General features: G+C 33.5%; 1 protein-coding gene across 2 annotated transcripts in view; it reads left to right on the top strand.

The window, feature by feature from the left end:
- Positions 1 to 7,088: 7,088 nt before the first annotated feature.
- Positions 7,089 to 27,949, top strand: part of LOC145247920 (uncharacterized) — a 111,157-nt gene continuing 90,296 nt past the window's right edge. Inside the window, exons 1-2 of one of the 2 annotated variants that reach the window (XM_080109556.1) lie at positions 7,090 to 7,428; positions 7,658 to 7,792. The gene's annotated coding sequence lies outside the window, so the exon portion shown is untranslated. Of the gene's footprint in view, positions 7,429 to 7,657; positions 7,793 to 27,949 lie in introns of both variants that reach the window. The other variant, XM_080109557.1, reaches the window with a different exon arrangement.

Below are 27,949 nucleotides of genomic sequence, written 5' to 3'. Positions count from 1 at the left end.
GAATGGGCCGGCTGTGACTAGCATGTGGTCAGAGAAAAGAGAAACGTGTGCGGCTAAAATGGACAGGTAGCAGTGAGAGACTTTTTAAGCGGTGTCGAAAGTAACGGTAATAAAAATATTTTGTAAAAAAGACAAAATGCTGACACGGATTTTATTTATTTATTTTATTGTTTTATTTTTATCAATTACTAAAGTAAAGTAACGGCCATGTTACAATATTTTTCTGCTTTGTTCGATTGTTGGCTATATTTTTTATTAATTCCAACTGCTGCATGAATTCTATACGTTTCTAAAGTTAAATTAACACTTTGACGTGTTTCCAATTATGTTTAAAAGAAGGGTCGTACATACCTTCTACCAAGAATAGCATCATTAATTCATCTTCCTGGCTCATTTCACTGATACCAAGTTTTTCAATATCGCAATATCTTGCTCTTTTTTATTCAAGGTACAAAACACTCATTGGGGTTTTGTTTTATTTCCAGAAACTTTATTCTTTCAGCAAATGACTAACCTTTCCCTTGGTTTGATATTCCATTTTATTATCTTGCCAATTTCTTTAAAGGTCAACTCTTCCAAATTTCTTGAATATGCCATAGTTGAAACTTTCTAGATTGCTTTGCACCCAGTTGTTGTGAGGAACATGTCAACAATTTCATATTGTTTTCCTTTGCTGCGTTTATTTTATTTATTTATTTTTATTCTTGCCAGACATCTTATCCATTTTCTACATAGTCTGGATTGTCCATTGTATTCATGCATCCTATCGGCGATGCCATTGTTGTACTGCTTGATACAAGATTAACAAGGCAACAACAATAACTATGGAGAAATTGAAAATTAAAAAAAAGTTACGGCTAATAAGTGGCACCAAACGCATTCAAATTTAATTTCTTTACAGATATGTATATTTTTAACTTACTGGAACTATTTAAAAAATTTTTCTTTATTTTAACTATACTGGAGCCAATTTCTATTATAACTCTTCGGTGCTCTAACATGAATTCTGAAGTAAGAAAAACGCTTACAAAAAGTTTTGATAATATAAAACTATGCCAGTCGCTAAAATATTAAATTTTATTGCATTTAGTAAAAGTTATTTTTTTTTATTTGTTTCTTGTCTATTAAATATACTTTATGAGAGTTTTTTTTTTTAGAATCTGAACACACTAGTGTTAGAAAAAGTAAAAAAAAAAAAAAAAATGATAGAACCTGTATTTCTCTTTTTCGTATTTTATTACTTAGTTACTTTTGTAATTAGACAAAAAAACCCCAAAAAAACAACAACAACAACAACAACAACAACAAAAAAACTCTTTTTTACTATTGTAAGTTTATTATGGTATAAAATGAGAATATTTAGTATTTTATTTTATTAAGATTACATTAAAGCATTACTAAAATTTACTATGTAGTATGTTTGCAATATTGTGTATGTGATAAAATAAAATAAAGTTGAAAAAACCTAAGGGACAAATACATTTCATTTATTAATAGTTGGCCTACAATAAAATGTAAGAATAGTATATTAGACAAGTAAAATAGAAAAGTATATGGAGTGTAACTAAAATGAAATACTTTTTTTTCGCTTGATTGCACATCAACACCCTGGAAGTACCTGAGAAGTACAAAAAAGACATTTTAGGCTTTAGAGTGGTTGTTCACTTTATTGTACAACTTAATTATAAAATAATCACTCAGCTTTTGACCACCATAAGATAGGACAGAATGAGTAACTACTTGTTTTGTATTTCCAAATTGGTTACCTTTTTAAATAATTTTTTTAAAAATTATCCATATAGTTTAGATTATTTTCTTGTATTGCCATCTGATTTTTTCTTGGTCCCCTGACAAAAAGAGGGTGGACCTGTAAATTCATCCTTGTTCGTTTGTCTTTTTGTCCATTTGTCTGTCCGCACTTTTCTCAATAACTACGCCTTAGAATTTGAAAATTTTTTTGCACAAACATTAAACATGATATGAGTAAAAAAGTAACAGAATGGATTTTCCGGGAAAACTCCGATTGCCCCCCCCCTCCTTCCTAGGGTGCCTTTCAGGTTAAAATGGCTAAAATTGACACTTTTGTTCTTATTTAAAAAAAATGATGTCTTGGATTTTTATAAAACTTTCTGAAAAGTTGTAACTAACTGATTTCTATATAATTTTGTTTGTCTATACTTTGCGATAACTCTTGGGTGTGCCCCAGGGGTTCTTTTAGGGCTAATAAAAACACTCCATTTTTTGGATTATTTCACCATATTTGTCATTCTGTGTATGTCTATTTAGCAACTTTGCATAGTGTTGAACTCAAATTTAAATATGTTAAGGCCTTGGGGAGTTTTGGGGCTAAATGAGGAGGTGGGGGGCAAATGATGGACTTAGTCAATTCTTTTTTGTGTGGTGCAAAATTGAAATTTACATATGTTAAAGGCCTAAAACTGCACCGTTTGTTCATTTTCAGCAGGATTTGACGTCCCCTGGGAACTTTTAGGGCTAAATGGGAGGGGGGGGGGGGCAAATGCTGAACTTAGTCATTTTTTTTTATGCCTCGTTCACTGTGCACTCACGGGGGACCATGCATGCTTTACTTGTCATTTTGAACTTAAGTTAGAACTGGGGATAAAAAAGAGTATGTTTATTTTACCGGCCATCTTTCTTTTCTGCTTAAAAATATTCTCTTCATTAACCCCAAGTCTATCTTCAATTTGTGGTGGCAACACAAAAAACAAAAAAAAAAAATCTAAAATATACGCGTAGCTCAGGAAAAAATAAAAAAAATGGCCGACATTTTGGAAATGCTAAAACAAATGGTTGCTCGTTCTGACCTATGCTATATGGTCAAGAATCTGATCATTTAACAATGTGACAGGTTTTTTTTTTAATATATATTTTTACACCCACCAGAATGAAAGGGCGAATCCTGATTTAATATTCGTTTTTGATTCCATCTCCCAAAATAGAATCTCAGTTTTATTTTTTCATTAACAGTTTTGGTGAAAGAGTAAAATTTCAATAATGTATTTTTTAATCAGATTTAAATTTTATTGTTTAATCTTTCAAATCTAATGTAAATCAGTACTTGTTGAGCCATCTTCTTAAATAATCAAACCCTACCCAAGTACACAGAAAATGTTCCTAGCATTTGTGCTCGATTTTAAGTGTACTGTAGTATCTGTTGGTTAATTCCTATTTCAATCACCTAAATTATTTTGTTAAGTGAATTTTGGAAGGGTTTTAATATTACTTCCAAGTATTTTATTTTAATTATTATTATTATTATTATTATTATTATTATTATATTAATAATGTAATAACTAGCTAAATCAAATCACTTGTCATGTATAATCAGAGGAATGCATTCAGCCGGAATTTATTGATTTCATGAACAATTTGATGTTGTCCCCATTTACTCATGCAATTCTATCAGCACGTAGAACCGTGGTGTTGATGCAATCTTTTTACTCACAAATCCATGGGACTATATTTTTGTCCATTTGCACATATAGAGAGTAAACAAGCCAGAACATTCTGAAAAATCAATATAAAAGACCTAACGCGCTAAAAACCAAGTCAATTCCAGACAACGTCTGTGCAAGTTACTTCATCACTGTCCGTGATTATCACGTGTGTCTGACTTCATCTAAAAGATGTAAAACTGCATCGCTAAGAATACGAAGTTCAAACTGCAATGAATAAATTACTTAATCATTTTCTAATGAAGCTCATGCAAACACAAAGAACGAATATTTTTTCACTTGGATTATAATTCTGAACTTTCGATTTATAAAAATGCTCATTTCCTTGCTTTATTCATGGACTTTAATCTTATTAATTTCATGTTTGTGGGAGATCACAAACATACAGGATTGAATACAAATTACACATTTCCTATATATAAAAATAAACTACTTCTGATTATATAAAATTTATTAATCATAGTTTAAAAAAAAAGTAAAAACTGGTGACCCTTACTTCAGTAAATTAGCGACACACACAAACTCAGACCTCCCTACAAACCAGTTACTCAAACATGGTCCTCCTATGGATTAGTGGCTCCGGTGATCACACATGAGGACACCATTTTTCCTACATTTGGTAATCCCGGTTTTAGCAAAGTGGCACATTTCCATGAATAGGCGATTTTAGATTTTCTTTTTCTTTCATGCATATGTGTCCTCCATGGGAACAGCATGTCCATCGATGGCACATTGGACCCCCCCCCCCCAACTGGATTCTGCCTGAATCGACGTCAGTGGTAGCTATCAAAATTCCCTTTAAGTACAAGATACAACGGAGAATGACGCTCTATCATCAACCATGGCCACACAGGCTGTATTGAAGATCCTGCCACAAGACCCAACATTGCACCGTTTATCACATGCAGGCATTCATGCGACAGAAAAGTTGGTGACGTCACGTTTCATTCAACAGAAATGTATGCGATTTGACACAGTTATATCCCTTACCAGAAGTCTAAGGTTTATCAGCACATTAATATATATAAAAGCCAAGTACGTCCAAGGATGGAATACTGTTGCCATATCTGGGCAGGAGCTGCTAAAAATAGCCTATCCTGCCTTGACAGAGTACAAAATAGACTTCGTGGCTTAGTGGGGGATGCCCTTTTCTCTACCCTGGAACCTCTTTCCCACAGAAGAGACGTTGCGAGCCTATCCTTGTTTTATCGTTATTTCCATGGCAGGTGCTCGTCTGAACTCCAATCTCTGGTCCTCCCTCGCCAATCTTTCACGAAAAACACCCGTCTAGCTGAATCCACTGTGAAAAATTTCCCCAACTCTTTATCTGTGCCTAAATCAAAACGTGGATTCCATGAACAAAGCTTCTTTCTTAGAACTGCATGCCTGTGGAACTCTGTTCCGTCTGCCTGCTTCCCACCTGACTACAACTTGGATGTGTTCAAGTCCAACGTTAACAAATTCCTAATGAACCGCCCCCTTAAGTAAACACTTCATCAAATCTCCACACTAACCTAATGTACTTGCAATAACCCTTATCCCTGAGTGGCTTCCGGGCCTTGATAAGTGGTGACCACTGTGTAAAAAAAAAAAAAAAAAAGAAAAAGAGCCCTCTTGCGATATTCTCAACTCCTGAGGCCCATTTTAAACATATTCATATCGACATTGTGATTCCACTCCCACCTTCAAAAAATTTTACATATCTACTCACTTGTGTTGACAGAGTTTCAAGATGGCCTTAAGCTTTTCCCACTTTTCGACTGAAACTGTTGCCAAAACATTCGTTGCACATTGGGTTCCCCGTTACGGTGTGCCTAAAGCTATTCCAATTGACAGAGGTAGACAATTCGATTCTTATTTTTTTTCTAAGCTCTCACACATTGCTTTAACAACTGTTACAAGATCAAGTAGACAAATAGGCCGTCCACACCAATTTGCTACTCACATCCAGTGAAATACATGCAGTATTTTTGTTCTTTTCCTGTGTATGGATGTTTCATCCGGTAAAGTGACATGTAGTGACTAGCTAAATCAAATCACTTGTCACATAATCAGAGGAATGTATTCGGCCAGAATTTATTCATTTCAGGAACAATTTGGTTTTGTCTCTGTTTGTCCACACAATTCTATCAGCGCATAGAATCGTGATTTTGATGCAACCTTTTTACACACAAATCTGTGGGACTATATTTTTGTCTATTTGCGCATATAGACAGTGAACAGGCCAAAACATTCTAGAAAACCATGATAGAATTGCATGGCCAAAACCAAATTGTCCCTGAAATGAATAATTTCCAGTTAAATACATTCCTCTGATTGCGTGACGAGCGATTTGATTTAGCTAGTCATTACATTATTATTATTATTATTACTACTATTATTTAATAAAATAAAACACTTGGAAGTAATATTAAAACCTTTCCGAAATTCACTTGACAAAATAATTTAGGTGACTGAAATAGGAATTAATCAACAGATATTACAGTATACTTAAATTTGAGCACCAATCCTAGGAATAAAATGTAGTGTGTACCTATTTACTTGTCTCCTCATAAGTCAGGCGCAAGGTCGGTTTTTAATATGGGGATAATCCAGCTCCCTCAAAAGAGACACTTTCGATTGGGAGTTTGGACAAAAATAAAAACTGCTTTAGCGGATCTGAAGAACCCTGCCCCTATCATTTTTTGTTGTTGTCTTTTTTTCAATTTTTTCAGCAGATTATTATCGAATGGACCGATGTCTACCAAATTATCAAAAAAAAAAAAAAAAATGGAGAAAACAAAGTTAATATTTAAATAATAAAGGGTGTTCAGTTTCTAATGGCACCTTCTAATAAATCGATTACTCATTTTAGAACCACGCTTTGTTTTTAGGCTAAATTTCGCGAAGTTATCCTTTTTTAAAAGTAGTTTAGACTCTTTTGAATTCCACTTTTCTTTTTCTTTTTTTTTTTTGTTAAATCTCAAAATAAGGCTAAACCGCCTTAAAAAAAGCTAACTTTGAGAAATGTGTCCGAGTTATTCTAAAATGGATGATCGATTTATTAGAAAGGAACTAAATACCCCTAATTATTTAAGTCTTGACTTTTTTTTTTTTTAATTTAATTTTATTTTGATAATCTAGTAGACTAATGTGCATTTGATAATAATCCGCCAAAAAAAAAAAAAAAAAAAAGAAAAAGATAAAAATAAAAAAGTTAAAAAGGGAGGCAAAATTCTTCAGGTACAGGCTTTAGTTGGGGAGAATTCTTTTTTCACAACAGAAACTTCACTTTTAAATATGTTTATGTCTTAATTTATTTGCTTCCCCACGATGCACAAGGTTAGTTTTTAATGTGTGGAAATGCAACTCCTTAAAAAAGACACCCTGGATTATTAGGACACAACATTAAAATTACCTCAAATCATAACTCAGAAGTTCAAATACATTTTGAACTTCTGCGTTTTTACGATTCGGTTATCGTTGCTTTCCGGCTAATTTACGGAAACAGTCAAGTCGACATCGTCCTTATTTAAACAAATACTATTAAAAAGATTTTATTTCAAAGATGTATTTTCCATAAACGGCAAGGTTTAAAAAAAAAAAAAAAAAAAAAAAAAAAAAAAAATTCAAAACATTAAACTAAAAATAACGATCGCGTTCAGGCGCATATTTTAATATTGTAAGTTATTTAATGTGAAACGGTTATTTAAAACAAATTTTTTAAACTATATATTTAAAATCACTTTTTAAAATTCATATATAAAATTAAATAATTCTTTGGAAACATTTTGAAATTTTGTCAAGACATTTTTTTTTTTATTTAAAGAAAGAAAGAACAAGAAAAAGAAAGTAAAAAAAGAAGAAAAAAGGTGAAAAAGAAGAAAAAGAAAATATGAAACAGAAAGAAATCAACGCTGAATTTATTTAAAATTTTGCACTAAGTTTCCCCCACTACCTTGGACATTTTGAGGTAAAATTTGTTACATTATTTTAAAAATAATTATTTGAATGAGCATATAAAGTATTCGTTTTTTCTTTAAATGCTATTTATTGAATATTTATGATTAATTAATTAGGAAGAATTAATTCTTCTTGGATCGTCTTATGGTGATTCCAAAATTTCATTAATAAATAAAATCATTTGTTCTTTATTAAAAAAAAGGGGGGGGGGAAACAATCTACATTTTACGTTTTAATAGTCGAGAAAAGAAAGTGAAAGAGAAAACGGAAAAGAAGAAATATTCGAAAATATTTAAAGAAGAAGAAAAAAAGAATTACTTCAGTGTCGAAAAAATTCGATAAGAAGAAAAATTGAAGAAAAGGAGAAAAGGAAAGTATGAAATTTTTATTTTTTTAAAAATTATTTTTTATTTTTAATTATTTCTCTCTTAAATTAATCTTTATATATATATATATATATATTTCTCAATTTACTTGTCTATCGATTTCTATTGTTCATTTCTACATATGAAATCTATTTCCATTCATCTCTTACTCTTCGCTCTCTAGGTACCTCCAACGCGCGCCATAGTTATACACTCTCTATGTAACACGATGTAACTGTAATTTAATTTAATATTATTATCCTAACTTTTTTTACCATTTAAAAGAAGAAGCTTCACATAAACTGCTACTATTTAAAAAATTTTTTTACAGCATACAAAAATAATGAAAATGCGAGACTAAAATCGTGTTTACATTATCGACGCTTTAAAACAACGTTCCTATGTAGTGATGTTTTTGAAGCCGTAAACATACCTATGTTTTAAAAATTTAGCAAAAATCAAATAATAGTAATATTTTCCTGAAATTTTCGATATTTATTCATTATTAAATAAACTTACATAATAAAAGTAGGTTTTGTTAGAGGAAATATTTTTTAGGTGTTCTACCCCCCCCCTCCCGTCTATATTTCATGTTACGAAAACTAAACAAAATAAATGTAGGTCCATAAAAATTTCATAATTTTTTAAAGCTGAAAAGATCACATAATTAAAAATAGTTATATATAAAATCCCGTTATTTTTTTTCACTTACCTTAAACTTATAAATAAAAATGGACATAAAAATCAATATTATGTAAAACAAAAAAACAAAACACTTTTTCTTGTGAGAAATTCCATATACAGTCACCATCTTTCTTTTTGTGCAGCCACCCACGCATTTAGTGGTTGGCTGTCATTGGTTTGAATTTGAATGTGCCAGGCGATTATTCACTTGGCGCGCTTTTGTATCATCCTTTCTTTTCAGTCTAGATAAAACTTGGCATCGGGATAGACTCAACACAGCAGTTCCCACTGGAGGGAGCTAAAACAATTACCTCATGAACAGTTGGTGAGTGAAGGACCACATCTCTACAAGCAGAAACAACTTTATATTGCTGAATCTATCCAAATTAAGGATGGCATTCAAGAACTGTTCTTCATGTTTATTTACCAAATATTGGATCTTATCTCAATTCATTTTGAGTCCTAAGTGGCTCATATTATGCCTAATTATAGGCGCCCAACATTCCTGCTGAGTTTACCATGAACATTCATGGATCCTTCCGAGGAACAATGAACTAACATTCCAACAATAGGAATTCATACTAATGGCTCAAGGCGTATGGAAGCAAAACAGGCCACAGTTTTGCAAAAGGACAATATCAGAACCAATAAACTTTCATTGTGAATAAATTTTGAGTTTGAAACGTATGGCTTTTGTATTTGTGGATTCTTTTGTTTCTGCCGGGAGGAAATTGGAATGTGAGAAATAATTTCTCACATTCTTAATAATTTTTTTTTCTCGGTAATATAATTATTTGAATTACAAAAAACAAAAAAAAAAACAAAAAAAAACAATTCTAAAAAATAATTATATTTAAAAAGCTTTAAATTATATTAAATTCCAATATTCCATGATATGAAGTTTAAACAAAGATTTTTTTATAACAGGTTTCTAATATGAAAAAAATATATTCATAAGAGTGAGAAATTAATCTCACAAACTCAATACTCCCTGGCAGAGGCAAAATAATTCCAGAAATTATAAAACTATACCTTTAAACTCAAATTTTGTTCAATTATAACAGCAAAGAAAAGTTATTGGTCCTGGTAGTCCTTGCAAAACGGTAGATCAGTTTTGCCTCCTGAATAGGGAGCCAGTCGTTAACTCCTTCTGTTGGAATGATAGTTTGGTTTTCCTTCGAAAAGGTCCATGATAAATCATGGCATTCTCGGTAAGAGTTCTGGTGCCTTTAATTAGGTATAAATTGAGTCCCTTGGGACCCTAATTGAATTGAGAAAAGTTTAAACATTTGTGATATAAACATGATGAAAATGTTCCAAGATGCCATCCTCTAATTGGGATATCTTCGGCACAATATAAAGGTGTCTCTGCTTGTAGAGATTCAAGTCCTTTTTCACCAAACATTTAGGTGATATAACATGAAAAAATTGTGGCGGCTCCATTCTCAATAAGGCATTCTTCTTGGGGCCGACTTTTTTTTTTTTACATAGGGGTCACCACTTATCAAGGCCGAGAGGCCACTCAAGGATAAGGGTTAAAGAGTGTCCAGTAGTCAAAAGGACAATATAGTAATCAATAGTAATAGTTCGGTAAATTTGTTAACTTAAGTGTAACGGCTCATACAACCATATTATAGACAGCTGGAAAGCAGGAAAACAGAAGACAATTCCACAGGCGTGCAGTTCTAAGAAAGAAGCTTTGATCATGGAATCTACGTTTAGGTTTTGGCACAGATAAAGAGTGGGGGGAATTATTGATAGTGTTTTCAGCTAGACGAGTGTTTCTTGTGAAAGTTTGGTGACGGGGGACCATAGATTGAATCTCAGTCGAACACTTTCCATGAAAATAATGATAAAGCAGAGACAAACTTGCAACATCTCTTCTGTGAGATAGAGGTTGCAGCAAAGAGAAAAGGACATCTTCCATGAACCCTATCAAGGCAGGCCAAGTCCTTTCTAGCAGCTCCTACCCAGATGTGGCAACAGTATTCCATCCTTGGATGTACTTGGCTCTTATATAGATAGAGAATTGCATCAGCAGTGAGATATCTACTGGATCGATAGAAGGATCCCACCATTTTTCCAGCGGCCTTGGTGTATTCCATTTAAGATCAGGAGTAAAGGTCAAGCCCAAAAGCTTGTCAAAACTTGAGGCCTCCCCAAGACGAGAACCATTCATTTTAATTGATAGAAGCTTGGTTTTAGATGCATTAAAAGTAACTCGCCACTCCTTTCCCCATTGTACAACATGATCAAGATCAGAGGAGAGAGAATCGGAGAGAACTTGGTCATTTACTGTCTTAGATGTGCTACCATAAATGGTAGTGTCATCAGCAAAAATGTCTAAAAATGATGTAAGGATGTGATTTGGAAGATCATTAATGTAGATCAAGAAAAGAGTTGGGCCTAGGATGGACCTCTGAGGGACTCCAGCATTAATACTGTGAGCTTCTGATTTTTGCCCATCAACTACTACTCTTATGAACCTATCAGAGAGAAATGATTTAATAATTGAGATATTTCCAGCTATACCGTAGCTGAAGATCTTGTGAAGTAAACCTTTATGCCATATCCTATCAAAGGCCTTTGATATGTCAAGAGCAATTGCCCTAGAAAGGTTACCTCTGTCGAGAGATTCGCTAATCCTATGCGATATAACTGTAAGCATATCCGCTGTAGATCTAGCAGAATGGAAACCATATTGTGTGTCACTAATATTGTGTGTCACTAATATTGTGTGTCAATAAGAAGGTTATTTTTGATGAGATGGTTGATTACTTCTCTATTTAACACAGATTCCAGCAACTTGCTCATGATGCACAGGAGATTTATTGGCCTGTACTGAGAGGGGGATGAACGATCACCTAAATTCTTAAATACAGGGCATACTGATGAGATTTTCCAGGGTGATGGGAAGCAATTCTCCTTAAGACAACGTTTAAACAGTTTAGTAAGTATGGGCGCTAGTTCAGGTTGAAGTTTTTTGAGTACTATAATTGGAATATAATTTGGTGAGTCTTTCTTGCTGGGTGTTTATCATAGACTGAAAACAAAATGGATGTTTACTAAAAAGGCGCCAAGTAATTGTCCAATCACAGGCTGCCTACTAGAATTGTGCATAGGCGACTTCAAACAATGAAACATGGCATGTAACTGGAATTCCTCACATATAATAAAGTATATGACTCTTGATATAATAAAAATCCAAAATCCAAAATTGGCTTAAAAAAATTCGTTTTGATTTGATTATTTGAATTGATAGAATGTGAACTTTATTTTTGGCGCCTTTTTTCAAAAAAGGACGAAGGCCTTTAAGCAACATCTTTATATACATAAGTTTAAACAGAAGGCATTAAAATTGATTTTATTTACTACCCTCTCATCTGTGTAGTTAGTTAAAAAATCTATTAGTTTTACAATGTAAATATGAAAATCCGATTGCAAAACAAAAAACAAAAAAAAAACAATGTTGCTCCCATTAACCATTATAGCACCAATGGCCATCCATATAAATTAACACAGAAATGATGACATTGCTGTTATTGTGTAAAATGCTGACGTTTTACACAAAGCTGTGGAGGTACCTATCGCTCTCTTTATCTATATTGTGTTATTGTTCACTATCTAAATCTCTGCAGTTTACAGAGCATGCTGAAATAGTAATGTTATTATTTATTTATTTATTTTCTTTGACTCACTTTCACACCCAAACAAGGCATATTGCCACTTGGATGTAAGGGGCTACTAATTAAGATCATGCCTAATAAAGATTAACAAGATGTTGTTTTACATTACATTTAAACTTCTGCATATCAGTACAGTCAGGGAAGCAGGTAGCAGGAAGGGAATTCCAAAGTCTCGCTGTTTGAGGGAAGAAGCTCTTAAAGTAGAAACCTCTCTGGCATTTAGGGGCCTCGACAGTGAAGGGGTGTGATTTTGTTGTATGAGGTATGTCCCCTGTTTTTGCTACCAGACAGTGGCAAAATAAGACAAAGTACAATAAAGGCCTACCTTAAAATTCAATACAAATTTTATTAGTTCATCATTGCAAAAAAGAAATGCCATTTTGCCTCTGAAAAAGAACTGTAAACAACTTCAAAAGATAATAGTCTTTCATCTTCAACAGGAACTGGATGCAGGTTCATCTGTCTTTGAAAATCAGAGATTATAGCTGTTTGAAGGAGTTGGTATGATGCCTCCTGATGAAATGATTCAGTTCTCATCTTGAGTCGACATTACTGAAGTTGATTAATGTTCATTTGAAGGAAAAATCCTTAATAACAGGTCGACATTTCAGACCTTAAAGTCTCTGGGAGAAACATGATATGACTGAGATTAGTTATTTAGGCTTAAAATAAAGTTTCAAGGAGACACATATAATAATAACAACCTAATCTTTTAGGCATAAAATTGAAATCTCAAGGGGATAAAGGTTGGAGGTGCCCAAATGCCTCATATGCCAAGAGTGTGTATTTCTTGGTTGCTTTCTGGAACTAGCTTCCATCCTTCTCATTCGGCTGTCTTAGTGAAACTGAAAAAGGAACGCGTGCAAAAAACCTGCCAAATTGAATCATTCAGCAATGAATAAAATTGACCAATCTGATTGGTCGAAAACAGATACAGTGGAAAGCTTACTGTAATTGTCGAATTTCTGACAGTTTCTAAACGGGTTTGTTGGGGATATGTACGTCGATTTTATTGTCTAATATATAAAAGGTAAAATGTGTGCACACATTTATGTATGTCTACAAAAGGCTTTTTGCGTCAAGTTTCTCACGTCGGTTAGATTCTGGGAGATTCAGTAGGTTCTTTGATATGACAAAGGTGCATTCCAAATGAATGTTTTTGTTTAAAGCACTGTTTAGCTTAGTGAAAACTTCTTCAGGGCAAGAAAGTGGGTAATAGTAGTGTTTTAGTACTGAGTTCAAACCAGTGGGAAGTCAGCACATACATATTTCTTTTGATATCTTTTTGCCATGGACGGTAGGGGCTGTCCATTATCTGTTTTGCAAGCTCCTCGTTAATTTTCTCCAATGAGGTGAATGGTATACTTCTTTTTTTCTTGAATACGGTTTGCATATTATCTTGGAGTTTGAATCTGACTGGTATTTTTGTGCATTTTCCTAGACCAGATGAGAAAACTTCAGGGAAACTTTTTTTTAAATTCTGAGTTGAGATTTTCCTTCTCTGTCATTAAAGTTTCCATTTTTTGACAAAAGCTATTTTTAGACAGATGTCACAAATTGAATTGTTGCATCCAATCTGTCCCAAAATAATTTCCTGTATTTTTTAATATAAACATTTTTAATTACTTTGTTCTACACTTAAATATAACATTAGTGATTAATTCACCTTCAAAATTTATTTTTGACCCAGTCACCCTTCTAGCTGTTTTGCAAGACTATAGCATGGTTCATTTAATCTCTTCCATATATGCAAATTTATAACTGATAAATCTGATCCTGAATTTAACTAAAACTTTACTTTTTATTTAATATTTTCATCAGTATATATCTACATATGTTTTTTTTTCGCCTTTTTCATTTTTTCTTGTGTGCCATACCACGGCTACCGAGAGAGGAGGCTGGTGAACATGACAGTGTGGCGTCATTATCAGATCAACATGTAGGTAAAGGGTGCATGAAGTTTCCGGTGTTCAACCATCATATAAAATATTTTTTGTTGCCTCAGAGAATAACCGTGGTAATTTTATGAAACTAATCCAAACGTGCATGTTTTTTCTTCTCCTAAAAAGAACAAACAATTCTCCATTTGGAAATTATATAATTGCAATTATTATAATTGCACATTGGGATAATTTTAATCTAACAAAATATAACAGTAAGTGAACTTGTTTTTGAACTTTTATTTCTATATCGAATGTTTCATTTTATTTATTTTTTTAAACTGCAAAACAAACCATTTTTATATGAGAATATTTTTCAGTCCGTTCTTTTAATAATAAATAAAACTTTTCATTGAGTATTTTAAAATATTTTAAAGCATTTTTCATGACAGATTAAAAAAAATTTTTTTTAAACTAAAACGATCGATAAATTCAATATTTAAACACTAGGCATAATTTATTTCTATGAAATATATTTAAAACTTAAAGTTTTTGTTTGTCTGTTTTATAACATTTTATCTGTAAATAATTTACATGACTGAAATGGGAAATGAAATAGGAAATTCTCTATTCTCTCCCGAAACATATAAACACAAATTCATCTTAAAAATTCATTAATTAATCAGTTTTAATTAAAGTTTTGATATAAATAAAGAGTACATTAAATTTGAGGCAAAACAAAAAATGGCCAAAAGCATTATTTGAATATGTATGAAAAAATAAATATAACAAAAAATAAAAATATTTAGTGTGGAAAATATAATAATAAAAATAAATTAAAATGAAATGAAAATCAAATAAAAACAAGCACAAAATAAAAGTATGAATCAAATTAAATTAAAGAAATTCAAAAAATAAAAAAAATAAAATAAATACATGCTCGATTACAAAAAAAGTGAATGAGATATATATGAAGAAAGTAAAAAAAATCCCCAGGGAGCAGCCATTAAATTAAAACCTATTTTTATGCAGGGTCCACATTCTCCGTGAAGTGCCAAAAAAAAAACTGTAAATGGCATCGACTGGCACCACACTAACTAGTTGTAAAGAGTCAAGGAGGATGGAAAGTCTGAGGTGGGAGAATACTAACCAGATCTTTACTGGAAGTGTGTAGTTCAAATCTGGTACCTTGGGGAGGCATTTTGTCACCCAAACCCCAGGAAATACCAATGACCGGTGTCAACAAGAAATTAATGGCAAATGGCTATTCCGATAATGTGCAATCATCTGCATGAGTGGTCAAGAGGTGGAGATTACTGGAAATCTGGGGAAACTTGTTATCACTTGATCTCCAGCGAACACCACAGGTTACTGCCAGTAAGCGATCACTGATGATGGCCTGTGATACAACTCCTAGTGAGTGAAATAATAATAATAATGTCCCCTCCCAAATTCATCACCACCCTGATTTAATATCGTAGATGTTTACTATATTTTCTTAGTTTTTAACCAATGTTCACATTATAGTATGATTGTCTTTTAGTAGTTATGTGAACTTCATTTCCATATTCATGTATTCTGCACTGATATGAAAATGAAGACTATAGTGGAGTAAAGGATTCTTAAACATGTAACTGATGAAAATGCACTACACATTTTAATGAAAAACATGGGGAAAAATGGACATAGAAGAACAGAAAACCAAAACTTTAAATATAATTTCTGTATTAAAAGTAATAGTTATTTAAATATTTCAACATATAATCTTGTGGAGAAAATCCAGTTCCCCAATAAGGGGCACGCTGGATAAGAACAAAAATAAAAATTGTCTCAGTCATGAAAGACTTTTACTCCACCGGGCAAGAATAGAAAAGGTGAATTGTAGCATCAGAACAGATACTACACTATCATCTTGTCCCGAAGGCTTAGAATTGTTTGTGTTTTATTTTTCTTTAATTGTTTGTTCCCTAAATTCATAATTCAGTTTTATCAGTATTAGATTGTATATTGCTTTAAAATTACGTAATTTTACAAAGATAATATTTATAATTTATATTAAATAAAGTTCAGTTTCATTATTAATTGAATTGGGTTCCTTTCTTTTCTTTTTTTTAAAAAATACCCTCATCTAATATCGACAGTGACAGTTTGATAAATCTTACCTACATTGCCTGCAGATATTTTTCAGTTTACAGGCCTTCTATATCTCAGTGGACGTGGCTATACTCGGCTTTTAATTTTGTCCTTTGCTCTACAATGGGAGATTTTATGTCCAATTTTGTTACAAGTCAGACAAGTCTTTGTGTAGTACGAGCAGTTTTTACCAAATGCAGAACTCTGCACTAATAACATGGACTTGTTGGTGACTTACTTGGATTTTCAGTGAATTGCCTTTTCTGTGTGCAGGGGTAATAATGTTCTTTCTTTTTTATATCTCCTGGAGATAAGGTTCTGACTTTTTTTATGTATCTGTTTTACATATGCAATGCCAGATTTTATGATGTCCTTTAAATCTTTTTTTTACACATTGGCAGTCTATCAACAACTTTTGTTGTGTCAGGTTTGGTTCGTTTTCTAATTTAGTTAAAATTCTGCGTTCAATTGCAGAGTCTTTTGCTGATACCAATCCTTGTAAGAATATGAGGCATTTGAAATCATCAGCAGTCAGTTCAGATAGTTAAAATCGTTGCAATGTTTGTTGACTATTGATGCAAATGTTAAATAGTCCTCCTCATCTTTCTTGATATTTAGGCATTTCCTCCTTTTATGAAATAATGGTGTTTTTGGGCTGAACAGTTCTGTTAAGAGTTTTACAGTTTCAGAAAAAGCTAGGTCACATGTTTCTTTCTGGTAAAATGTAACTTACAAATATTTTGTATCCTGTGAATCTCAGTTTTCAAAGTAATAAATAGATGTTTTTAGAGTCGGCATAATCAGTACAATGTTATACAGGTCCTCATACTTTAGAAAGTACGAGGTGAAAGTTTTGTCTTCGTCTGGGGTGTAAATGAAATTGTCAGTTCCAAACTGTGTTTTGTGAGAATGCTACGTTACTTTGAGTAACTTGGTTTTGATTTGTTCAAGTTTGTAGTAATATATCTGTTTTCTCTTGTTGTTCCAGTAGCAGTTTTTGAAATCTTTCTTCCAGCTTCTGTTGCTGTTGTTTCTGAAATCATTCTTCATTTTTTTTGCTGTTGTTGCATTAATTTTTCTTCACTTTTTTTTGTTTTTTCTACTCTTCTCTCTCAAATAAAGTTCACCTTTTTTGCCCTTGGAAGAAAAAGTTAAAATCAAGTTCTTTTTGTCACAACATTCACTTTTCTCTTTCACTTAAAAACGAAAAAGAAAAAAAAACAAAAAAAAAAACACGAAAAACCGTTTAAAGTTAAAAAAAAAAATCCAATTATGGATATTTCATTTATAACATTTTTTTTTTTTTTTACATGGAAGTCACCACTTACCAAAACCCGGAAGCTACTCGGGGATAAGGGTTATTGCGTGTACAGTAATCAATGGAATAATATCATAGTAATCATTAGTAATGGAGATTTGAAAAAGTGTCTTACTTAAGGGGGTGGTTTATCAGGAATTTGTTTATGTTGGACTTAAAGACATCCAAATTGTAGTCAGATGGGAAACAGGCAAACGGAAGAGAGTTTCACAGGCGTGCACTTTTAAGAAAGAAGCTTTCTTCATGGAATCTTCATTTTAATTTTGGGAACAGATAAAGAATGGAGAAAACTATTGACAGTGGTTTCAGCTAAGCAGGTTTTTTTCGTGAAAGATTGATGAGGGGGGGGACCAGAGATTGAAGCTCAGACGAGCACTTGCCATGAAAATAACGATAAAACAAACTCACAATGTCTCTTCTGTGATAGAGAGGTTTCAGGGAAGAGAAAAGGGCATCCCTCACTAAGCTACAAAGTCTATTTTGTACTCTGGCAAGGCAGGATAGGCTGTTTTTAGCAGCTCCTGCCCAGATGTGGCAGCAGTATTCCATCCTTGGATGTACTTGGCTTTTATATAGATAGAGAATTGCATCAGCAGTGAGATATCTTCTGGAGCGGTAGAAAGATCCTACCATTTTTCCAGTGACCTTGGCAACAGACTTGATGTACATGTTCCATTTCAGGTCAGGAGTAATGGTCAATCCCAGAAGCTTATCAAAATATTGAGCCTCCCCTAGACGAGAGCCATCCATTTCAATTGATGCCAGATGGGGATAAGAGCATTGATGATGTAAAGATAGGAGCTTGGTTTTAAATATTTCAACATATAATCTTATTTTAGATGCATTAAAAGTAACCAGCCACCTCTTCCTCCACTGTACCACGTGCTCAAGATCAGACGAGAGAGAATCAGAGAGAACTTTGTCATCTAGGGCCTTTGATATGTTGCCACAGATGGTCATGTCATCAGCATAGATGTCAACGAATGATTTCATTGAACAATTCTTCTTTTTTTTTTTTTTTTTTTAGTTGGTGCGGCAAATTGGGAATTCAGTGCAACATTCAGAGTTGTTATCTGGTCTTTAAAAAATTTAGTCATCCGGTTTTACAGTGCCAACTCTCTGAATGCTTCATTGTTAGTTTTTTTTTTTAACACTATGTGCTCATTTGAATACTTTGTCAAGATCAATGTTGTTGAGGTGGGCCCCTTGAATACCATGTTGTTAGTTCGAATACCTTATTGTCAGTTATTGTGGAACACGGAAGTATTTGAAATTTTACTTTTCAATGTGCAGTCTCAAATCTTTTTGGCCAGTTATATTGGGAACACTGAGGTATTTAAAATTAAGTTTTCCCTTATGAATTCTTGAAACCTCATTGCCAGTTGCAGCCTTAGGAAAGCGTCATAAAGAAAGAAGCAAACAACAAGTTTAGGTAGAAGAATATGTTGTACAAGAAAGTAAATACAAAGATAAGTTGTCAGTATTTACCGACTATTGTTAAATGCCTGTAATTTTGCATTAGGTCACAATCTTTCTCACAGCATTAAACTCTCAGGGGCTTTATAAGGGCCAGAAGAGTCCATTATGAATGAATGGATAAATCCCTATGAGAAAATTAAACTTATTTTAGAAAACAAATTTGTAAAAAATTCTTTATGATCTATGTATCCATCATGGAACGAAGATGTCATATTCCAAAAATACATAAATTGATCAAGTAATTTTTCTTTTTATAGAAAATAATTTTTAAAAAATGATTTTTAGTGCTTTTAATAGCAAATTATAAGGCTAATTTTTATTTCGATAGTTTGAATTGAGTTGTCTTCTCCTTATTTATGAAACTTGGTAGATCAAAAGAATGTCTCGCTTTGTCATGGAATTGAATTGTCTTAGCTAAAAAAGATACTTAATCAATTTACATGGATTTTTAGAAAATGGCATCTTCGTTCTGTGACGTGTACATACATCAAAGATTTTTAAAGATTTAAAGAAAAATGAAAATGCCAAAGATTTTTCTGTATTTTGTTTTTCAAAAAGTTTAATTCTAAATAAGCAAATAAGCATCATTAAATAACTAGAGTTATCGTCTTACTTAGCTAGCTTCTTTCTTGGTTTGTTTATGACGACTATATTTTTTTCTGGCTGCTTTGCATTTCGCCATTTCACATGTACGATGAAATATGTGTGTGTGTGTGTGTGTGTGTGGTTACTAAAACTTGGTCTAACACTAAGTAAAAATAGTTTATTTAAGAGTAATGCCAAAACCCATACATGAAATAAGAATTCATCTAGATTTCTCTTCTAAGAGTAGAACAGATATCCTCTTCAATATTTCTTCTTCTTCTTCTCCTTCTTCTATCTATCTATCTATCTATTTATCTATCTAAAATATTAACTGGGAATTTCAAATTTTTGCAAAAAAACAAAGCAAAACTTTATGTTCATTTTGTGTGAATACTTTTATTATTATGGAGAACAGGCAATCATGTCTTTAAAATTTTACAAAATTCACTTGTCTTATTGTTTAAACCAATTTGGATAATTTTTATTAAAAAAAAGGTAATCTTTATAAACATTTCATAGCAAATAAATAGCATTAAAATTTCATATGACATTGACATGAAAAGGATTAAAATAAGTTGTGCTAAAAAATGTCAAAAAGTCAAATAATTGAAGTTAAAAAACATTTATGTTTTGTTTTGTTTTTTAAATAATGAGATTAAAACAAAAAAAGCATCTGCATTTCAATTCATGCAAAATATTTATTCGACAACTTTAATAAAAAAATTAAAATCAAAACAAATTATTCTGAAGGTCGAATTAATTTAAATCATTTCAGTAAAAAATTACAAAAAAATAATAATATTTTTGCATAAACAATTAAATAAACGTAAATTAGTCGATTAATTCCTGTTTCAATCCTCCAAATTATTTAGATGGGTTTTAACATTATCTCCAAAGAACTTAATCACTCTCATTTCCAAATCGAGCTCCAAACTGGTTTCCCCCCTTTCATTTAAAGGCGAGTGGAGATAACCCTATTAAATTATTATTTCTTTTTCTAGTTATCTTTACAATTACTGTTTCTACTTCACTTCCGGTAGGGCTTTCATTTTGAAATGAATTTTTACAGTATCTTTTGTTTATTAAATTGTTAGGTGAAAGTACAGAATAGATAAAGAAAGCCACTCCCTTCTCATGATAAGAAGGGCTTTCCTAAACAACAACATTATTGTTTAGAAAAAACATACCTAACATAAGGAAGGGAGGAAACCGGAAGTGAAGTGAAAACAGTAATATAACTTATACTTAAACCTCATTAAAAACAACAAAAACAAACAAAAACTAAGTAAGGTTTGAAGAAAAAAATGTCTCATTGGAGACGGTGTGGGGAGCTTGGTCAACGTTCATCGATGCCTAGTATCACGGTCGTGATGTGAGCATAGGTAAACGTTTTCCAACAAAATATGAAAATGAAAAGTTGTCAGAAATGGCATAAAGACAAAGGCGAATTTTAAAAGTTCAATATGATTTTTATTTAACAATATAAGAAAGGCGAATGATGTTATTGTGTTGATGTATTTTTATGTGTGCGTGTGCTGGTTTAGGACGAGTCATGAAAGTGATAAAGCCAAAATGTTTAGGAAAGGAGTATTTTGGCAATAAAGTTAATGTTTGTAACTTCTTGTATTGTTGCTAGGACTCTATATGTATGAGAAAAGTGTTCCATGTATTTAAAGATAGAATTGACACATTGCCAGTCGGCTGAAGGAGACGATAGTTCCTTGTTTGTACGCGCACGTGTTTACAGTGGTAGTTGTTGAAACAAAAGAGAAAGAAAAGGCAAAGTCCCCAGTGCGTTGATGTGGGTGAGTACGAGTTGTATTGATGTATGTTCTTTAGTGTGACAAAGAATGTTCGTTTCAAGGTACCGCACGTGCAAACAAATAGTAGTTAGAAGAGAAGTTTGTTTTGTACTCACATTAGACCTGGGGACTAAAGCCCCCTGGCGATGTTTGCTGTTGGGCAGACCAGCTAGAAAAAGGGTTAATGGTTTCAGGTTTTGCCTTTTATATACTCTGTCACGTGATGGAGATCTGGCCTGTGATTGGACAAGCTAGGAGGAAATGAATTTCAAATTTCAAAGTTGTGAGATGTAGCTCTGCTTGTACAATCACTTAATATTCGTAGTGAGTCGCTACAACAGCTTCTGTTTTGGATTAAATTAAAAAATTCAGTACACAAATTTAAAACGCCGGAAGTGGACTCAGTTTAGCTTAATATAGAACAGAAGTCACCAAGCATGAAACAAAATACGAAACCATATGGAAACACTTCTTATTCTATCATGAAACGATAAAAAAAATAATAAACTTTTATGTTTTACATTTCTATTAAAAAAATTGGATATTTAAATATATTCATATGGGAATATTTTATTTCAAAAAAGTAATTTAAACTTTCATAGTTTACATTTCTTTAAATTTTTTTTTAATATTTAAAATATATCAATTCTCCAATACTATTACTTTTTTTTTTTTTTTTTTTTACACAGTGATCACCACTTATCAAGGCCCGGAAGCCACTCAGGGATAAGGGTTATTGCAAGTACATTACGTTAGTGTGGAGATTTGATGAAGTGTTTACTTAAGGGGGCGGTTCATTAGGAATTTGTTAACGTTGGACTTGAACACATCCAAGTTGTAGTCCGGTGGGAAGCAGGCACACGGAACAGAGTTCCACAGGCGTGCAGTTCTAAGAAAGAAGCTTTGTTCATGGAATCCACGTTTTGATTTAGTCACAGATATAGAGTGAGGGAAATTTTTCACAGTGGATTCAGCTAGACGGGTGTTTTTCGTGAAAGATTGGCGAGGGGGGACCAGAGATTGGAGTTTAGATGAGCACCTGCCATGGAAATAACGATAAAACAAGGATAGGCTCGCAACGTCTCTTCTGTGGGAGAGAGGTTGCAGGATAGAGAAAACGGCATCCCCCACTAAGCCACGAAGTCTATTTTGTACTCTGTCAAGGCAGGATAGGCTGCTTCTAGCAGCTCTTGCCCAGATATGGCAACAGTATTCCATCCTTGGACGTACTTGGCTTTTATATAGATAGAGAATTGCATCAGTAGTGAGATATCTTCTGGAGCGGTAGAAGGAACCCACCATCTTTCTAGCGACCTTGGCAACAGACTTGATGTACGTGTTCCATTTCAGATCAGGAGTAAAGGTCAAACCCAGAAGCTTGTCAAAACACGGGGCCTCACCCAGACGAGAGCCATCCATCACAATTGATGCCAGATGGGGATCAGAGCGTTGATGATGTAAGGATAGGAGTTTGGTTTTGGATGCATTAAAGGTAACCAGCCACATCTTCCCCCACTGAACCACGCGCTCGAGATCAGAGGAGAGAGAATCAGAGAGAACTTTGTCATTTACAGCCTTTGATGTGTTGCCGTAGATGGTCGTGTCATCAGCATAGATGTCAGCGAATGATTTAAGTATGTGTTTATGGAGGTCATTGATGTAGATCAGGAAGAGAGTTGGGCCCAGGATTGACCCCTGAGGGACTCCAGCATTTATATTGCAGGCCTCCGATTTTTGTCCATCTACCACTACTCTTATGAGCCTATCGGAGAGAAAAGATTTTATGATTGAGAAAACATTTCCAGTTATACCGTAGCTGGAAATCTTGTGAAGTAGACCCTTATGCCATACCTTGTCGAAGGCCTTTGATATGTCAAGAGGAATTGCCCTAGAAAGGAAGCCTTTGTCAAGAGATTCACTAATCCTGTGGGATATAACCATCAGCACATCTGCGGTAGATCTTGCAGAGGGGAAACCATATTGTGTGTCACTAAGAAGGTTATTTCTGCTGAGGTGGTTGACTATTTCTCTATTTAATATGGATTCCAGCAACTTACTCATAACACACAGGAGACTTATTGGTCTGTACTGAGAAGGAGATGACTTATTACCTGAATTCTTAAATACAGGGCAAACTGATGAGGTCTTCCAGGGAGTCGGAAAGCACTTCTCCTTAAGGCAGCGCTTAAATAGTTTCGTAAGTATGGGAGCAAGTTCTGGTTGAAGCTTTTTTAACACTATAATTGGGATGCCATCAGGGCCAGTTACTTTACTGGAATCAAGGTTCTTGATTAGCTTGGCGACCTCATGTACGGATATTTGTATGTTACCTAGCTTGTTCTGTGTTATAGGAGGAAATATGGGGAGTTGATGGCCTTCGTTGCATAGGGTAGAATTAGCTGCAAAGTTCTTTGCAAATAGCTTGACCTTATCTGACGCTGACGAGATGACCTCTGGTCCATTGATAATGGTTGGGATAGAACGCACACTTTTGTTCAGGATCCTATTTGTTATTTGCCAAAACTGGTGGGAACCAAGCCGCTGATCAGCTACCTTGGATTTAACAGACTGGGCATATAGCTCTCTTGCATTTTTTATTACTCTTTTACATTGGTTGCTGGCAGTCCTGAAAGCAGCTTTAGTCTCAGTGCATCTATTACGTTGGTAGTTATGGAAAAAGTGATTTCTGTGTGCGATAGCAGCAGCACATTCTGGGGAGAACCATGGCTGGCTGTTAGGTTTTTGTTGGAATTTTTTAGATGGTATGAATTGGTCTATGCCTACAATTAACCATTCGGTCAGGTCTGATACTATAGAGGACACTTCCTTTTTAAACATGGAGTGCAGAGGTAAATCAGATATGAATGTACGGAAGCTATCCCAGTCAGCCATAGAGTATCGGTATACAGTACGGTGGAGGAGTACGTCTGGGGACTTATTACATTTCGTTTTTATCTTAACTGATACGACGGAGTGGTCGGAGGATCCTAGAGGAGAATGAACGGAACATGAACATAGCTCAGGGGAAGTTGAGAGAAAAAGGTCTAGGATGCTTGCATATTGACCGGGTGTATCGGCCACACAGGTGGGTTCGCAAACAATCTGAGTGAGGTCATAAGCAATGGCAAAATCATGACAAAACCTCCCCTCATTGTCTGTCTTATTTGAATGGGTCAGCCATTCCACGTTATGGACGTTGAAGTCACCACAGATGTGGATGTTAGCCGAGGGATGTGCAGACAGTATGTGGTCTATTTTCTCAGATATGCTCTTAAAGATAGTAATTCCGCTGTTGTGGGGCCGATAGAGGGCAAATATAAATGCAGTGGTGTTAGCAAGTACAACCCTGAAGCACATATAGGGTAAATTAGGATCTTCTCTAGAGATATCCCTGCCACACGGGAAGCCATCCTTAATGTAGGCACATATTCCATGCCCATGCCGATCTTGGGGGTCAGATTTAGCTGTTAAATTAGAGTATCCGTTAATTATGAACTCATCTAGGGAAGTGGACGGCCCTATTCCAGTTTCACTTAGAAATAATATGTTCGGTTTCGTCTCCTGTAATTGGGTTTCAACCTCTGGAAGGTTGGAACGTAGACCCCTGATGTTGGAGAAGGAGACCTGGTAGTAGGGGTCTACGTTGGAAGATGGGATTCTAGTTTTAATCTAGGTTTACACTATCCCATTGATTACTGTACACACAATAACCCTTATCCTCGAGTGCCCTTGGACCTTGATAAGTGGTGAACTTGTAAAAAAAAAATATATCTATATATATATATATATTCATACGGAAATAATTGAAAAAAACTTTTATTACATTTCTGTAAATAAAGTTTTTTTAATATATATTTTTTAATTTTTAGATAGAATATCTTTCACAAATTTTATCACCTAATTTTGTTATAAATAAAATATCATAAAACAAAGTAGTTTCATTCAATTGAATTATGAAACCAAAATGGAAGTTTATTATTATTTTTTATTGTTTCATGATAGCATAAGAAGTGTTAAAATAAAATAAAAATTTGAAATAAATTATTTCCAAATGATTTCGTATTTTGTTTCATGTTTACTAACTTCCGTTCTGTTCCATATTTTTGTTAAACTGTGTCCCCCTTCGGAATTTTAACTTTGTGTATTGAACTTTTGGATTTAACCCTGTTTTGAAATTGGTAATTGACAATTGTTTATCAAAACACAGTCCTTCATCATTTTATACCTCTAAGATTTTAGCAGAATTTTTAATGGAGCTCTGGTAGGAGGACGGTACTAAATTGAAAGATGAATTTCATATGGTTAAATTTACACAATTGAAAAATGCTCTCAAATCTTTTTTTTCTTTTTTCATGTCCATTAAATTTTATTTTTAAGAAGAAAAATTGGCAATTTATAAAATTATTATATGATGAAATAAAACGCAAAAAAAGAAACTGTTTACCCATTAAAAGTAGTTTTCTGTTGTTTGCATTAAATTATTTAATGAAAACAACAACAAAAAACTACTTTTAATATTTTGTTTATTAAATATTATTAATTTATATTATTAATAGGAAATATTATTAATTTATATTATTAATAGGAAAATATTATTAATTTATATTATTAATAGGAAAATATTATTAATTTATATTATTAATAGGAAATATTATTAATTTATATTATTAATAGGAAAATATTAATTTATATTATTAATAGGAAATATTATTAATTTATATTATTAATAGGAAAATATTATTAATTTATATTATTAATAGGAAATATTATTAATAGGAAATAATATTAAATAAGGAATCATTTTCAGTTTTGTTGTTAGATAAGCATGGGATCAGGCCAAATTCAGTAACCATTTTGTTTTGCTTTGGATTATTGAATAATGTTGATACATTTCAAGTGTACTTTTCTCAATTTTAGATGCATAATACTAACTGGATTTTTAATGAAAATGATTCTTCATTAATGAAAACAACAACATGAAACTACTTTTGATGCCTAAACGTTCTTCCGAACTTAATAAATTACCCTCCGCAACATTATTCTTAAGTTAAAGGTGATTATACTATTACAAGGAAATGCTCTCAATTACTACGAAATTTGATATACAGGGTGCTGAGATTTGGGAAAATCTTTGTAATCGGTTTTCGGCCAGAAATTTGGCTATTAAGGGGTCAAAGTTCAACGATTTAACCTTTGAGAATTCTACCAAACTCCTCCGCCAATTTTGGGTCTAAACACTTGAAATTTTAGATATAGGTTCCTTGGACATGGATCTAACTTAATAACTTGATTTGAGCCCAAAACAATAAATGTTAAGAGGCAATAATAGGGGTCAAAGTTAAAAAAGATTTGACCTCTATGGTCTCTACCAAATTACTCAGACACTTTCTGATCTAAAAATTTGAAATTTTACATAAAGGGTATACAGAGATAGGGCAAGCTTTTTAATTGGTTTGGGTCGAAAATTTGAGCTACCAATATATAAATGTATGTATGTTTGCATGTCTGCCTAAAACTTTCGACAGAGGCGACGGATTTTCACAAGATCAGTATTGTTTGAAGCTTGACACTTCAGACGACAAATACCGAAAAATTGGCTAAAAATATTAATTTCTTCACCTTCAACTGGGCACTTTTCTACAGGGAGGCGTTGCTTTTTTTGCCGATGTTTTCGAAAGTCATCACCTCTTTTCGATTGTCTAGCCTAAATTAAATCTACGTCACATCTGTACGGGTTCGAGCCTGCCTTCCTACTACCACTTTCTTTCTTTTTTTTTGCTCAACACACACCTCCAAACACCCGGGCAACGCCGGGCTGAAATGCTAGTAACTAAATAAAAATTGTTTTCCACTTTTGTTGATTTGAAACTTCTGGGCTTGACTTTTACTCTTGATCTGAGATGGAACAGGTGCATGAAATCCATTGCCAGGGCTGCTGGAGAATGGTACGATCGTTCTACCGTTCCAGTAGATATCTCACTGCTCTCTACATGTATAAGGGCAAAGTGCGTCCAAGGATGGAGTACTGTTGCCACATCTGGGCAGGAGCTGCTAGAAGCAGCTTATCCTGCCTTGACAGAGTTCAAAATAGACTTTGTAGCCTAGTGGGGGATGCCCTTTTCTCTTCCCTGGAACCTTTTCCCCACAGAAGAGACGTTGCGAGCCTGTCTCTGCTTTATCGTTATTTTCATGGCAAGTGCTTGTCTGAGCTCCAATCTGTGCCCCCCCCATGGCCTGACTTTTATGGAAAACACTTGTCTAGCTGAAACCACTATCAATAATTTCCCCCACTCTTTATCTGTGCCTAAACCTAAACATAGATTCCATGAACAAAGCTTCTTTCTTAGAACTGCATGCCTGTGGAACTCTGTTCCTTTTTCCTGCTTTCCAACTGACTACAATTTGGTTGTCTTCAAGTCCAATGTGAACGAATTCTTAATGAACCATCACCTTAAGTAATCTAATTTACTAAATTTCCACTACTAATGATGACTAAAATGCTCCCTTTGACCACTGTACACTCATTAACCCTTATCACCGAGTGGCATCCGGGCTTTGATAAGTGATGAAAAAAAACAAAAAAAAAACGGTTTTGAACT

This window comes from Euprymna scolopes, chromosome 26, assembly GCF_053919585.1.
Source record: "Euprymna scolopes isolate OS-2025 chromosome 26, ASM5391958v1, whole genome shotgun sequence".
Lineage (NCBI taxonomy): Eukaryota > Metazoa > Mollusca > Cephalopoda > Sepiida > Sepiolidae > Euprymna > Euprymna scolopes.
Note: the sequence above shows the minus strand (reverse complement) of the source record. Positions and strands in the feature narration are given on the sequence as shown.